General features: G+C 41.7%; 1 protein-coding gene across 1 annotated transcript in view; it reads left to right on the forward strand.

Annotated features, from left to right (window-relative positions):
• Positions 1-15,588, forward strand: part of LOC132477405 (uncharacterized) — a 244,391-nt gene extending 228,803 nt beyond the window's left edge. Inside the window, exon 6 of the mRNA XM_060079771.1 lies at positions 15,520-15,588. The gene's annotated coding sequence lies outside the window, so the exon portion shown is untranslated. The remainder of the gene's footprint in view (positions 1-15,519) is intronic.
• Positions 15,589-15,894: the final 306 nt, after the last annotated feature.

Below are 15,894 nucleotides of genomic sequence, written 5' to 3' on the forward strand. Positions count from 1 at the left end.
TTGTAGAGAAGCTGCTCCACATCTACCACTGGTGAGAATTAAGTTATAATATGTCTGTGAATGCTCATAACATTACTTGTTGGTACTAAAAGGGTCCATTATAGTTTCTAAAAACTAAGAATGCTGAAGGTCAGCTGACTCAGCACGTGCAGATTGCTAATTTGTAGTGAATGTAATATGACAAAAATCCACTTAATGTAAAAATGAATGCAGAATGCCGTTTAATGGTCTTTCCTGGTGTTGCAGGTGATGTCGGATTTTGTGTTTCTAAAGGACATGAATGTCCCAGGTAATGTCTTGGTACCACAGATTTAGAAGAAGCCCACTGATTCATTCTTTCATTCTGAACCTAGATTTAGATTTTTCAGGTCTCACTTTCCTTTAAAAAGACCCGCTACCAGCTGCTTACACCTGGGTGGACCCCCTGCACACATAGCCCTTACTGCCGAGCCCTGCCCTCTCTGGTGGTTGTCTGGTGGCCATCTCAAAGAGCTCCTTGAGACTACTTTTGCCTACTCTATCGAGGGTCTCTTTGGGACAGGTCGGCTTGTTCCCAGTTTCCTATACGTCTCTCTGCGGTAAGACATGGCCTTCTTTAAATGTGAATATATTTAAATTCTTCCTTTCTGATTAAGAATTAATGGTTAGCTGAAGCTAACACACATTTGCAGATCTCAACGTCTGCAGTTTCTTCCTTTCAGGCTCCTTTTAGTTTGCTTTATCATGAGCCTTCTAAGCAAGTCTAACTTTTTGTGTCTCCAAGAACATCTGAGCCCCGGTCCCCATGTTCATCTACGCCTCATTCCTTGTAGTCTTGTGAGGAGGTCAAGAACATAGACACCAATGGTCAGAAGTCAACCGGAAAGTTCCCCATGTACAGGAAAGACATCAGCTCTCTTGTGAAAATAGGGCAGATGTACCTGCTGAGTACTGGAGCCTAAAATGCTCTTTGATTTTGCACTGGGGAACTGTGCTATATCCTTCTTAGCTTCAGTTGACTGTGTTAGTCATGACCATAGGATCTTAAGCTTGCAGGAATAGGAAGGGGGATGTTAAAAGTTACCTCATGTAAATGGCTTTCGGCTGTGTACATCCTCTCTCCAATATCTCCATCAAGTGGATAATTAAATCTCTGTTTGAACACCTCTGGGTACAGAAAACTCACTCCTAAAACCATCTAAGGATTAAAAATTCTACATTTTGTTAAGCCACTATTCTTTTCTCTGTGACTTCAGCCCATTATGGAGTTCTATTTATTGAGTGCTTAGTAGGTTCCAGGCATTATTCTAGATACTTTTAGTTGTCAAGCAACTCTATGACATACCTTGATTTTACCGGTGAGGAAACCCAAGCCATAGAAAGGTTAAATAGCTTACCCAAGGTCACACACTAGAGGAAAAAAACATAAGGAACTAGAATTTCTATCTAGGCAATAGGACTTCTGGTCCCATGCTCTTAATTAATCCTACAATACTCGATAAATTGAGGATGACCTATAGAATAGATATAAACTTAAAAAGTCTTCCAGTTATAAAGCTTTATAAATCATTGGGGGGAAGAGATGGGATGTGGAATTAAGTCAGGTAATAATATTTGAATTTCTTGTTCATTCATTCATTCATTCATTCATTCAGCAAAGGTACCTTCTGTGACTTGGCACTCTTATAGATGCTGCGGATAAGCAGTGAACGAGACATACCAGCTGGACTCAAATCAAGCTGACATTCTAGAAAGAGGAAGGCAGAAGCAAACAGATAGTGAACAGGAAAGTATCAGATAATGATATGAGGGAAATAAAGCAAGGTGACTGTATTATAACTGTTGAGTGATTCTGCTTTTGATAGGAAGGCCTTTTCTGAGGAAGTAACATTTGAATTGAGAGCAAATATTTGATTTTTCATTCATTATTATTAAGAATTAGAAATAAAAGTTTTCATATGTGTCACGATTTTTGGAAACAAAAGAAAATCCTCCTTGATCAAAGTATATTTTTCCCGGGCTTCCCTGGTCTCGCAGTGGTTGAGAATCCGCCTGCGAAGGCAGGGGACACGGTACGAGCCCTGGTCTGGGAAGATCCCACATGCCGTGGAGCAACTAAGCCCGTGTGCCACAACTACTGAGCCTGCGCTCTAGAGCCCACGAGTCACAACTACTGAAGCCCGCACGCCTAGAGCACATGCTCCGCAACAAGAGAAGCCACCGCAATGAGAAGGCTGCGCACCGCAACAAAGAGTAGCCCCGGCTCGCCGCAGCTAGAGGAAGCCTGTGCGCAGCAACAAAGACCCAACACAGCCAAAAATAAATTAATTAATTAATTAAAAAATATATAAATATATATTTTCCCAACTTACCTCTTCCCCTTTATTTAGAATACAGTTGAGTTCGAGTCAGCTCTTAGTTGAGATAACTTTTGTTGATACTTCCAGGTTGTATTTAAATCTTTCCTAACCAGAAGAGAAGCCAAATGGTCTCATCTGCCTTGTCTGTCCTGTGATTTTGATGACCTCTTGGTGTTCTTCCCAAGTTGTGTTTAGGTCTGTACATCTTGCTTGTATCAGAAGCCAGATGGCTTCAAATGGCTGTCCTATGGATGTCAGATAAACTCTGAACAAAGCTAGTTTTGTTTTGTTTTTTCCTTCTTTCTCTCTAACTATACATTACATGAACATTTTATTGGATTGTCCATAGGCTCAATCAAGCCTCTGGTTCCTATTTCCCTTTCTCTGTAGTTTCCCATTTTAAATAGCTCTTTACTCCAAGGGTTCTGTGATTGTGGGTAATTACAGTAGCTGTGGCTTTAAGGATTGAGGCTTTCCTCTGTAAGGACTATGAATTAGGATAGAGACATGGAAGCAGACAGAGATTGAAAGAGAATGCCAAGAGTTTGAAAAGTCACTTAGGGTTGCTATAAATGTTTGAGCTTTCTGCCTGGAATACTCCTTCCACAGTTTGCACGGTTAAAAAGAAAAAATCCTACTCATCTTAGAAGATTTATCAAAAACAGCTGCCATTATCTTTTCAAGCGTTTCCTGGCCCCCATTTTTTTACCCAGGCCCATCCTCCACCTGGCCATTGCTCCTTCCTAAGCGGCTGTGTCCTGGATACGGCTATCTGGCCTAAGGCCTGTAGTGCTTTGTGGCATGTACATACAGCTCTGAGCTACACTGAGATCCTTGAAGTCAGGGACCAGGGACCATGACATCTTCTTGTTTTGTTATTTTTTATCGAAATGAAATTCACATAACAAAGAAAAACATTTTTTTTTAAGATTTTTATTTGATGAGGAACATTTCTTAAAGTCTTTTTATTGAATTCGTTACAATACTGTTTCTGTTTTATGGTTTGTTTGGGTTTTTTGGGGGCCCTGAGGCATGTGGAATCTTAGCTCCCCGGCCAGGGATCGAACCCTCTGCATTGGAAGGCAAACTCTTAACCACTGGACCTCCAGGGAAGTCCCACAAAAAAAACATTTTAAAGTGAACAATTCAGTGGCATTTTGTACATTCACAGAGTTATGCAACCACCATTGCTATCTAGTTCCAAAACAGTTTCATCATCCCCAAACGGAAATCCCATACAGGTCAAGCAGTTGCTCTCTGTCCGTCTCCCCCCTCAGCCTCTGGCAACCACGTCTTGTTTATTTTTGTATCCTCTGGGCCTTGAGCAATACCTGGCTCAGAGTGAGTGCTTAATCAATGTTTATCAGAATAATGAATGGATTACAAATTTCTGAAAGGAGAGGAACTGTCTCTATTTCAGTTGCCTCATTCATTCCTGCTATTTTGGACTAACCAGCATGAACCAGACAGTGTGCTGGGGGCAGGGTAGGGAGCTGTGAATGACACAGAGAGTCCTTGCCCTCCTGAAGCTTATAATCCCAGTGCTATCCAACAGCTATATTATGTGATCCATATATATAAACCTTCTACCAGCCACATGTATTAGTTTTCTGTTACTGCTGTAACAATGACCACTAACTGAGTGGCTTAAAACAACCCATATTTATTCTCTTACAGAACTGAAGGTCAGAAGACTAATGTAGTTCTCACTGTGCTAAAAATCAAGGTGTCAGCTGGGCTACATTCCTTCTGGATGAATTCACATAAAACCTTCCAAATCTGATCAATACATGTTTTACATGAAAGCTCATCTCAGTTTGAACTAGCCACATTTCAAGTCTCAATAGCCATGTGTGACTAGTGCCTACCATATCGGACAGCCCAGATCTAGGGGGGATAGAGAGACATGGAAAAATAAGTACAAGTGTGATTTGTATTAAGAAAAAGCACAGAGTCCTGTGAGATCACACTATAGGGAACCTAACCCCATTGGTGTGGGAAGATTTCCTGGATAAAGAAGAAACCTGAATAACAGGTGGGTTGTGTCTTAAAAAGCAGAAGGAGAGATGAGATACTCTCCTTCTCTCCCAGTTTAAAACCCTCAAATAGCTTCTGTTGTCCTATGGCAAGATTTGGGGATTTGGGGCCAGTTAAGGATTTGGGGCCAGTCTAGGTAGGGAAATGATGGGACTAGATATGCATTTCTAAGACAGGCAGTTACTCTGCCTGTTAAGGATTTGGGGCCAGTCTTAAGTAGGGAAATGATGGGACTAGATGTGCATTTCTAAGACAGGCAGTTAACTCTGACTGCTTTTAAGATCCCATTTTCTTCATTCTCAACATTTCTCCCTCAGTTGTCTTTTTAATTGAAGAAAATATTTTTTGTTCCATTATCCACTCTCACAAGTTTCTCATTAGACTACAAGGTCAATACATTTCAACAGAATATAAATTATTTCATATTTTGTCTTTTTAGTCTTTGGGAACTTACATATTACAGTGTATTTCCCAGGCATTAATTAGCCCTTAGATACAGTCCACGTGTACATCCTCATCCCTTGTAACTAATAGAAGGTCATGCCCCCTGTGTTGGTTGATCTTAGAAAGGAGAACCTGGTGTAAAATTCCAAATGGCCAGGCAGGCATTTTACTGGGTGAAGAGAACTTCAGCCGGCACTTTGCTGAATGACTGAGGAATCTGTGTCTTATTCTTCCGGTGACAGTCCTAATCTTGCTGTTCTGAGCCACTGGGATAAATGGTCACTTGTTAATAACCACAGTATAAAGACATCCTGTAACACGAACCTCTGGAGAAGAGTTTAAGGATTGATGGGTCAGCAGGAAGGCAGAGGCACTTCTTAGGAACAGTTTTAATAAAACTGATTTTAGCTGCCTGGAAGATATGGCCCGAAGGCTGCCTACTGAAATCTTCTGTGTCACTTGCCTCTGTCCAGAGAGCAGCTGATATATTTTCCACTCATCAGAGGCAGGGCATGGAGGCAATGAAAGCAGCAGTGGTGGAGTTTCCAGAGACTGACCTAGTTTGTTTTACGAAAACAGTCTAAGCTTGGCAGACTTGCCTCTCAACTCTCACCTGGTAGGCAGGTAGTGCTTGCTTCTTTGTCCAAGGAGACCTCAGAGATTGAAAGTGTCAGGTGGAGTACAACTTCCTCATAGTTCTCATTAAAACACCAAATGAGAAGGCCGTACTCAGTCCTCTCTGCCTCCTTTCAGGAGGCCTTTATACTGATGTGTTTTCAGTAAAGTAAAATATTAAAGGGCCAGGTGAGTCTCTCCATACTTGATGCTTGCACCTTTTCTTTCAGAATGGAAAATATTCTTTAGTTGTAGGTGCTTAAAACAAAGTTTACATTCAGGTGAACTTCAGCCCAAACCTTGTCAAGCAGTAGACTCCTGCCAGGCATCTGGGTCTCTCCTGTGCCCTCCCTCCAGGAATACTGTTTTCCCTGTTGCTGTTGTTTCCTGCCCAGTTTGTCTACCTCTCAAGTGGTTAACAAGAGCTTGAGCCTTCCTGGTCCTGTTTGTCTTCTGTATCCCATGACCCTATGTATCTTCTTAGTCTTGTCTCTGTTTTCAGACCCCCACTTTGCAGAAACTTCCCTGAGGGACAGAAAAAGAACATCCTGCTTTAATTAGTCCATTTCCCTCTCTGTCCCATTTCAGTCTGATGCACATTTCCTAGAGCATCAAGCAGGTGCAGTTCGGAGTCTCTCATCCTGGATGTCAGTCACTGCGGAGGAATCTTGAGTGTCCTGGATCTTCCACACCCCGTATCTCTGCAGCGAATCAGTGTAAATATCCATGTAGTGATTCTGGAGCTCCCAGGGAGTCCCCTACGATGATGAAGTATGTTTGTCGGAAACCTGTGGTTCCTCTTGCCTGAGAATTCGAGCGTGACAGGTGTTGAGACAGCACAGATGCCCTGCTGGGATTCAAGTGGAAAATGAAAGTCTATTTTGATCGGCAGTGGAAGTGCCAGCATTCTGCACGTCCTCACCCGTCTGATAGTGAATTACAAAGACGGGAAACTTGGAGAGCAGTACATATAGCGCACACATCAAACCGTTTCCGTGAACGTCTCCCAAGCTCTGATTTTAACCCACAACGTTAATTTTAGTAGAAATTCATGGATTATAAGTTGGAGGTCAAGGGAATGGAGTGGGTACATGCGGCCGAGAGGCTGAAAGGCCACTTTCCTTTGCAGAATCCATGGACCACACCGCACTTTTCTAATTGGCTGGGAGTAGCTGTTCTGTGATTCAGTTTCCAGATGGGCATCTTTATAACCTTCTAAGACCCCTACCTATCTGAAAAGTCCTTCCCATGGGCCCTTGTTTTCTCCTATCAGATGGACACACATATTCTATTACATTTTAAACAGCACTTAGTCTGCCCTATGCAGCACTAGCCGTGAAGATTTGCCATCCATGTTGTAATTTTGAGGGAGAAAATTGGTTAAATGACAGGAGAAATACGGCACAAAATTCTTTCTCAGTTTCGTTCTCTGTTCTAGTCATCGTATCCCTGTCACTAACCTCATTAGGTCAAGGGCTTCAAAGCATCTTGTACAGAATTGGCATATGTTTTTGGTGACAGGGGTACGCATTTTAGCATCTGAACAGTGCTTTTCTCTCCTGGTTGGAGGGAACGGTGGTTTCCAGATATCTCTAATTTTTAAATTGAAAAGCTAGTATTACATGGTGCATTTTGCCTGAGGGAAGGCTTTCAAGCAGGGAACGGAAGTTGGTCTCAACTTTTCCCACCAGTCACAGAACTCCTCAAACTATCCCCAGCAGCCGTTAAAAGACCAAGCAATTGAATTAACCTCTGTGGCAAGACTGATTTGGGGGGATGCTGTTTTAATTGTCTTCAGGTTATCTCAGGCACCCGAGGCAAACAATATATCGACTAGCATGGGTCTGACTCTCTAAGGAAGGTTTTTTTTAATGAGAATAATAATGGGAAAAAAACTGAGTGCAGGTCCTGTTGAATACGGACCGTGGCATGACACAGCTGTAGCCCTCTGTGGACGTCTGGGTAACATCCTTGCTGGGCTGTGCTGCTGGTCCACATCTGGAATCGCTCCTCGGCACTGAACAGATGCTGGTGTGAAATAGGTCGTGGTAGCAGGAGAGCACGAGAACACGCACATGTCTTCATTCTTGCGGTGACAGCCATTGCGTTTTACTCATGCTAATTGAGAAAATGTCTCGCCCTCACTGAAATAAGAATACACGCGTGATAGCAGGCCTTGGCAGCATCTAGGGGTAAAAAGCAGACCAGCTCCAGAGGATTCCTACAACGCCGTCTCCACAGTACAAGCAAATAACTCTCAGGATTAAGCAGTGGCATTGGGGGAAGGACAGGCATAAGAGCGCTTAGGGTTCGAATGCAGACATTTCTGAGTGCCTTCATGGTTGCAGACACCCAGAAGGATGCTGATTCACGGGGTACATCAGTCTTGTGAAGGGAGAAGTCACTGAGACAAGAAAAACGAGCAGCATGAGGACAGGAAGCAGGGACATTCAATGAGTCCTTGTCACCAGCCGTCATTAGCATGCAAGCCTGCTGTTAGTTTTCCACGCTTTATGTGATTTCCTTGACCCAGCAGGGAGCCTTTGGAGCAGTTAATATTACACAAGTTATTGTTTCTTTCTGGAATGCCTTATATTATTTTTAGTGTCAATGAGATCCTTCTCTGTCCCCCTGTGCCTCCAAAATTTCAAAGAGACTCAAAGAATGCATAATTTATATCTGTCCCAGAGGTAATGGAGTGACTCAGTGATATCTATGAAGGGATGATTTTAAATTTCATGTCTCATGCAAGAGGTGATTTTTATGTGGAAACTGTAAGAACTGGCCTCGGGGATAACCAGATAATTATCCCTCAAACAGCAGGGATAGATTCCAGGGGGATTATAGCCGAAAACCGGCATGGGTCAGCTTTGCCCCTGGGAATTGTGGTCGCCACAGTGGAACACATAGCAACTGATTTCACTGCATGGAACACATTCGCTTCTGCCTCTGGAGGGTGCCCACTGGAGACCTGCGTCTCAAAAGGCAGGTGAGCAGAGATTTCCTGTGCAAGAATTCAGGACAGGACTGAGTGAGATTTCTGTTTACAGCAGCAGCAAAAAAAAAAAAAAAAAAAAAAATTGCTTTCTTCCCTCTGTTCCCAGAGGTGCTCACTGATGAATCAGACGAAACCCATTAGTTCTTAAGGCACAAGTGCCGTGACACCCCCAGCCCGAATCATCATTGTCCCCACCGTGCTCAGAGCCTGGACACCCTCCCCACCTAAGCTCTGAAAAGGTCTCAGAGCTTCCAAGGGACAAGAGAGCAAAATAATATTCTACTGTCTTCACCTCAGTTAAAACTCTCTGTTTTTTTCTTTGAGCAAAACAGTTCTTAGCATTTCCTTTTAAGCATTTTGTGGCTGTTTGTTTTTTTCTCTGGGAAAATTTAGATGCAAAAGCACAAAGTTTTGTAATCTACTGGAGGAAGAGGCTTATATAAGCCTAGAAAAGTCTAGCCGGTGGAATTGGGAGGAATTTTTTTCCAGGTTGATTCTTTATTTTCTTTCTTTTGTTTGTCTATGTCTTTTTCTCTGTGTCTATAGGTGTGTAAATACATTTCTGTTTATATACAGCAGTCTTTATTCCTTTGATCCCTTCCTCTCTTGGAGAATGCTCTTCATAAGGTACCCTCTGATCCCTTAATGTGTCTTCATCCTAGGAGATTTTTCTGGTATACTACATGGTTGACTGCCTGCTTCTACAGTACTTGAAATTCTCACTTCCTTTAGCTCCTGAGATGTCTCTGACTCCTGGTTCTTCCTACTTATCTCTTATGAACTTGTACACAGTAACAAGCAAATGTTTAGAAATGGATGAAAGGGACTTTAGGTATTATCTACTTCCATCCCTTCAAATCTCAAACGAGGAATTAGAGGACTTATATTTCTGTCTCCTCTTTAACAAACTCCTTGAAAGGTAGTTTTAAGGTGGCAATGATTAAGCACGGATTGTTGCCTTGAATTCCCATCCAGTTGAGAAGCAAACACGGGAGTCAGACAAATGGAGCATATATCATGAGGTTTATTTATCAATATGACTGAATTGGAGACTGTGGCTTACATCTGTGACCACATGGGCTTCTTAATACAGCCCCTTTGATATAAACTGACCCTTCAGTTACAGGCAGAGTTAGACAGTTGCAGTCTTGCCCAGCTGTGGCAGGCTCTTGAAAGCAAGATGAATAGGAGGTCCCATGCCTCCTATGATTTTAAAGAAGGAAGGTGATGAGCCGGACAAGCTCAATAACTTTGCCCAAACATAAAAATCAGATAAATTACTCCTTTTTAAGGAGAAGTAAATGGGAAGGCAGAGACTGTATCTTCTTGTGAAGCTGATGTTCCCTTAACCTCTGTGGAAGCACGAGGAATGGGGGTGAGGAGGTGGGGATAAACATTCATCGCCAGTAGGAATCGTGGAACCATTTTCCTAAGAACATCTGGCCCAAAATATAAAGTAAGGTTGCAGTGGGAACAGTAGGATCCTTCTTGCTTTTGCGTGTTTGCTAATACCTTCTCACCATGCTTCTCACCACGGCTTCCTCCACTCCCACCCAGGCGGCCACTGAAGACTTCCTGCTCAAGCCATCTTTCATCCACACACATAGTCTCAGTAATGAGTCTGAATGAAAGATACTCATTCATTGTAAACAACCACAGTCTGTTTTTCCCTGGTCCTTTCCCTGCAGTGAATTTGCTCTCAGTGATGTCTCACTTTTCTCTGCACCCCATCCCCCCAGCTTGTAAAATCCATCATCTCTGTTTAATTTTCATCCCACTTGGTACATCCCTGGTGGTCCAGTGGTTAAGACTTTGCCTTCCAATGCGGGGGGTGCGGGTTCGATCCCTGGTCGGGGAGCTACGATCCCACATGCCTCGTGGCCAAAACACCAAAACATAAAACAGAAGCAATATTGTAACAAATTCAATAAAGACTTTAAAAATGGTCCACATCAAAAAAATCTTTAAAGTATATTTTTCATCCCCGTTGACCATTATGAGACACTAACATGATTGATACTCCTTCTTATTTTAACTTTTTAATGCCTTTGGCCTCCTAAGTCTTTTGATATGTTATTCTTCCCCAAAGCCTTTCTACAGGGTTCTTATCTCCTTTTCTTGTCTTTTATTAGGTCCTCTTTATCTATCCATGGCTTCCACTGCTACCTACATACAGATAATTCCCAAGTGACTACCCCCTTCAGCCCTAACCGCTTTCCCAAGCTCTAGGACCAGATTTCCCAACTTTCTGGTTTCTTTGGGGGCACATCTTACTGGAACTTTGAAATTTGAGCATCTCCAAATGAAACAAATTACAGTCTGCTTTTATTTCTCATCCCCTGTCTTGGTTAACATCATCACTATTCCCTTTGCCTCCTAACCTGACAAGCTCTGAAGGTATCTCACTTTTATTCAGTGTGTCCAAACTGTTCTGGGTGCTAAGAAAACAGAGACAAATGAAGACAAAATTTCTGCTCTCAACAATTGCAGATGTTAATTTAAACTCATGAGAAGTTTTCCTTAGGGAATGAGGATTGGTGGTAGATGAAGCTGAGCGAGAGCAGCAGAGGCCAAATGGAGAAAGACAGGGTCTGTACTGCCAAGGAGCTTGCCCTTTCTGCTCCAAGTAAAAGACTTTAATAAAGAGGCATTGTCTCCATATGCTTCTCCACGTAGGAATACCAGGGGACTCTTCCTCTGCTGAGAGTCTCACTGGGAGTGTCTTTTACCCAAGCCTGTGGGTTACAATGAAATCAGAGCTTTCAAGAAGGCCTGTGAGCCAAAGCAAAGGAGATTAGGAGAACAGAAAAATTATTCTCTAATTAATAATTGGTCAATTGATCAATGAAGATGTCCTGGGTGAATATCTGGGGTCTGTCTTTCTATCTTTCCTTCTTTCTATCTACTCATTGATTCATCCAGCCAGCCAGCCAGCGAGCATCCCTACTTACCTGCCTACCTGCCATCCATCCATCCATCCATCCACTCTATTTATCTGTCTGCCATGGCTGGTTTTTATAAGTTGTATGCCATGCTTCATAAGTGAGCCCAATAAGAATAAAGAACCAGGGACAAGAAGGGCAGACATGATCCAACACAATTATAGAAAATGTCATTTTAAAGCAATGTGGTTTAGAAAAGGCTGAGGATGGAGGCAGGAAGATCTCTGAAGCAACTATTGAAGTATTATTATTGATTTTTAAAAAAACTTAATTAATTAATTTATTTATTTATTTTGGGCTGTGTTGGCTCTTCGTTTCTGTGCGAGGGCTTTCTCTAATTGCGGTGAGCGGGGGCCACTCTTCATCGCGGTGCACGGGCCTCTCACTGTCGCGGCCTCTCCTGTTGCGGAGCACAAGCTCCAGACGCGCAGGCTCAGCAGTTGTGGCTCATGGGCCTAGTTGCTCCGCGGCATGTGGGATCTTCCCAGACCAGGGCTCGAACCCATGTCCCCTGCATTGGCAGGCAGATTCTCAACCACTGTGCCACCAAGGAAGCCTATATTATTGAATATTTTAATAAATACTTACTGATTACCTTACATGTGCTATAAGCCCTGGAGGTTTGACAGGCCTGCACCCATAGTGAACAGCGTGAAATCAGTAGGTTGCACTCTCCTACCGTCCCCAGCCTCGGAATGCTTCTCAGTGCAGTCCCCTGGGCTGCCACTACGAATAGTCCAAAATTGGCTTTAGCAATGGAGTCTGTTTGCCTTTCTCTGTCTAATTTCATCAATAAAATGAGTTTTACAAACTTAATGATTGTGGTGATGAAAGTAATGATTATGCTAATAATGGATCCAAGTCAACAAATTCATGTGGGAGGTTGAATTTTGGCAGACCCAGAAAAACCCAACTCTGGAATTTTCGGGCCTGCTCCAGGTAGAGTGGCTGAGGCTAGAACTAATGACCGTGTCTGGAGGCATTGTTTTCAGAGCTTGGTTCTTTCTTGTTTGTGCTGCCCTCTCTTCTGTCAGCTCGTGATCTGACCTGACCCTCAGAACCTCAGCTGGAGTGGGCTGATCTGACAAAACCTGTCCGGGAGGAGTTTATCACGCCAACATTGGTTTTGGTGAAAGTGTGGTTTTTCTCGTTCTTAGGGACAGAAATGGCCAGAGGATTCTCAGCCTTCCTTCCAAAGGCACCCTGACATGTTTGTTAAGGATAGCCCTTCCTTGTCAAAGGCTGAAATTTTAATTCAGATTTTGGGTATTTGTAACATACGTCATTCTCCATGGACAGTGAGTGAAGTTCCGGCTGTTATATAGAAGGTTTCATGCATATCAGGGAAGGGGGAAAATGGTTTGTGGATTATCCTTTTGAGGCAAAGCATTTATCTGACACCTTTGATCAAAATATTGTAGCTGTAAGTATATTCTATCCAATTTAACTCAAGTGTATACATAATAGTGCCGATTGTCAAAGAATGAAGAAAAGGAGTGTTATTCTATCACAAAGAAAAATCCATCACCTAGGGATTTTTCATATTTTGTTTTGAAAGTACAACTGATCAGGATTTTTATAGTAGGGAAGCATTTTCTGTGGTTTTGAGAGACCCAAAGTAAACATTTTCAAATGTCAGAAAGCTTTAAAACCCAAATAGGCTATATTTCTCATTAGAAAGCAGACTGGCTAGAATTCACAAATTGAAATATCCTGTAAATATTTATTACAAATTTATTGTAAACAAGACAACAAGGAAAGGCATGTATGTAATTCAATAAATATCAAGCTCTGGGTTTCTAGCTTTTAAAATCACAGATGTTTGAGGTTACATAACCATACCCTGACTCATGTTACCATGATTTATGAATCTACTTTATAAATCCTGTTTCTCTTCCTTGCGGCTCTGATTGTAGGAAGGAAGCACAGTAGACGTGTAGATTAAGTACTAATCCTTTCTCTAACAAGATACTTATCTCTCGGAACCTCAGTTTCTCTCCTCTAAATTTGGGATATTTTGATTCTCATTCTACTTTTTATAAATATATGTAGATTAATTAATTATTTATTGGGCCATACCTAGACAGGGGTAAAATTAACTTTAGGAATTATATTTATCATTTCAGGCAATTTTAACCTTTTTTTTTTTTTTTAAACAGAGTACCTCTTGGCAAGCAGTTTATTTATTGGGTATAATTTTGTCCATTTTAAAGCATATTAGACATTTAAAACTATTATAGAATGATTAGATGAAAGTGATAGAACTCATTGGACTGCAGATCACATGATTTTTAAAAAAATAATAGGGGTTAAAATATTATAAATTAATAGTGACATGGTGAAAAAGCCCTCGATGCTGATTTTCTATTAAAATGTGCTACTATGCTAACTCTTCAGAGTTAAGTGTAAGGAATGTGCCCTGATGTTGACTTCCTATTAAAGATATGGTTATTACATGGTTTTTATTCCAAGTTTCCAGGCCACTAATTACACTCTCAGGTTTTAGTTGTATCTTTTTTGCTTCATCTTTTCTGGTGAGTTTTAAAAAATGCTTGGAAAAACCAATCAGGAATTGACATGGAGGTACTTTGCTCAGATTATGAATAAACACGTTCATTTCACAGATGAAATAACTTTTTCCATTAGCCGTTTCTAATTCTAGGAGATCAGATCGACTGCTCATTCTTATTCTAAATGATCTGGGCCCAGTCACTGAAAAACTAATTATGGACAGGACTTTAGTGATAATTGGCACAATAAAACAACTCCAATAATAATGGCATGTCCTTGCACTTTACAGTATTTCATAATTTGTAAAACATTTTCACACACCTGAATGTGTAAACTCACTTTATTTAGAATATAAGTATAGTTTACTACATTATTAAATATTCAAAGTTGTGTACCTTTTCTTCTGAGAGTGGAAACAATGTCTTTTAATTGTTCTCCTATCAAGTGATACCAATCCAAACAACACTAAGTTCTTAGAGTTCTTAGCTTCTAGTTTTAGCTCTTTGTCTTTCAGAAATAATAGTTTATTCCCCATATAACCAAAGTTTCTTCTGTACAGCTGCACATAGAAGGACTTGATAGATATGCTATTGCCATTGAAAATAACAATTTGTATATTCTGAACCCAGAAATAAAATACATTTATTCACCTGGGGGTGTTCATCTTCTTTAGAAATATTAGTAGAATAGAATTCATGTGGTATAATAAGTATAAAATTCTCCGACCCATGCATTGATGGTTTGCCCTAAAATGACCATACCCAAAATGTTCAAAATGCCTAAACTTTGTGGAGAAGTTCATTGAGTTTGACTCCTTGTGACTGTGGAATAAGCATCCTTTTTAAGAAAGCAGTATGACCTCATAGAGAAATTTGGTCTTATTATTTTAAGAATAAAGAAATCTAGTGTCAAGTATAAACTGGCCTATTAATCCATGCTAATAAATGACAGAGGGGGAAAAAATGTAAACCTTAACCTCTCCAGAGCAACTTACTTACATTCCACATTTGTATGAGAAGGCATGATTTTAGTAGTAAACACATTTAGCTGAAACTCAGCTTAGAAAAGCAGGCATTTCTTAACTTTCCTATTCTTAATTATCATCAGTCACAAGTTATTTTGATACTATATCATGCATGGTGATTATAAACTTTAAGTTTAAAAAAAGAGGCCAACAAATAAAGTAGAAAATTTTCTTTAAAAATTATCATACTAGGTGAGATTCATTTCCATCCATCAGTGGCTTTGTTTTGCTTTTCAGAGTCATCCTAAGGGACATTTACTAGGATGGCATTTTTGGGATTATTTTGTTTTTCCCTAAATCTTAGTGATATGTCAGCAGTTGTCTTCATTCCCCTGGTCTTGCTTTGTACGTAGGGCACCCTTGGAACTTCTGCTATTGCCAATTGATTTTGTCCCAAGTGCTAATTTGGAAACTCGCAGGCAAATAAGGGAAAAGAGGCATCTATCTTTCCCTTAACTAAGTCAGACTAAAATTCTGCTGAAGATGAGTTGAAATCCACCCTCCCCCACCCCCACCCCCGCCTCCCCAGGTTGTGTCTTCATGGGTCCCGGAGCTGTGAGCACCTAGTTACCCTTCACTCACCCAGCCCTTTCCCTTTCCTCCCATCAGGCTCTTGGGATCCCAAGACCCCCTCCTGGATCCCTGAGTGGGACCCGTTGGCTGTGGGCGCTTCTGAGGTCCCGACCTCACGCATTCTGTGTGAGCCGCTGAGGAGCTGCTAAACCCCTGGCAGGCGCTGCCAACGAAAACCACGGCAGAGGAAAGGGGGACATGTGGGCTTGATGTCCAAAGCTGGAACTCGAGGTCACTTTTTGTTGAGGAAGCATCGTCCCTGCCCCTTTCCCCTTCCCTCAGCTCCAGCCTCGCTGGCCTCTGTGTGCTGGGAACACACCAAGCCTTTCCCAGCCGCCGCAGCTTTGCTCTGATCGTTCTCTCTGCCCGGAACTTCCTGCTGCTCATCTTCTGTCTCCTCATTCAGATGTC

Source organism: Mesoplodon densirostris, chromosome 17, assembly GCF_025265405.1.
Source record: "Mesoplodon densirostris isolate mMesDen1 chromosome 17, mMesDen1 primary haplotype, whole genome shotgun sequence".
In the NCBI taxonomy this organism is placed as follows: Eukaryota; Metazoa; Chordata; class Mammalia; order Artiodactyla; family Ziphiidae; genus Mesoplodon; species Mesoplodon densirostris.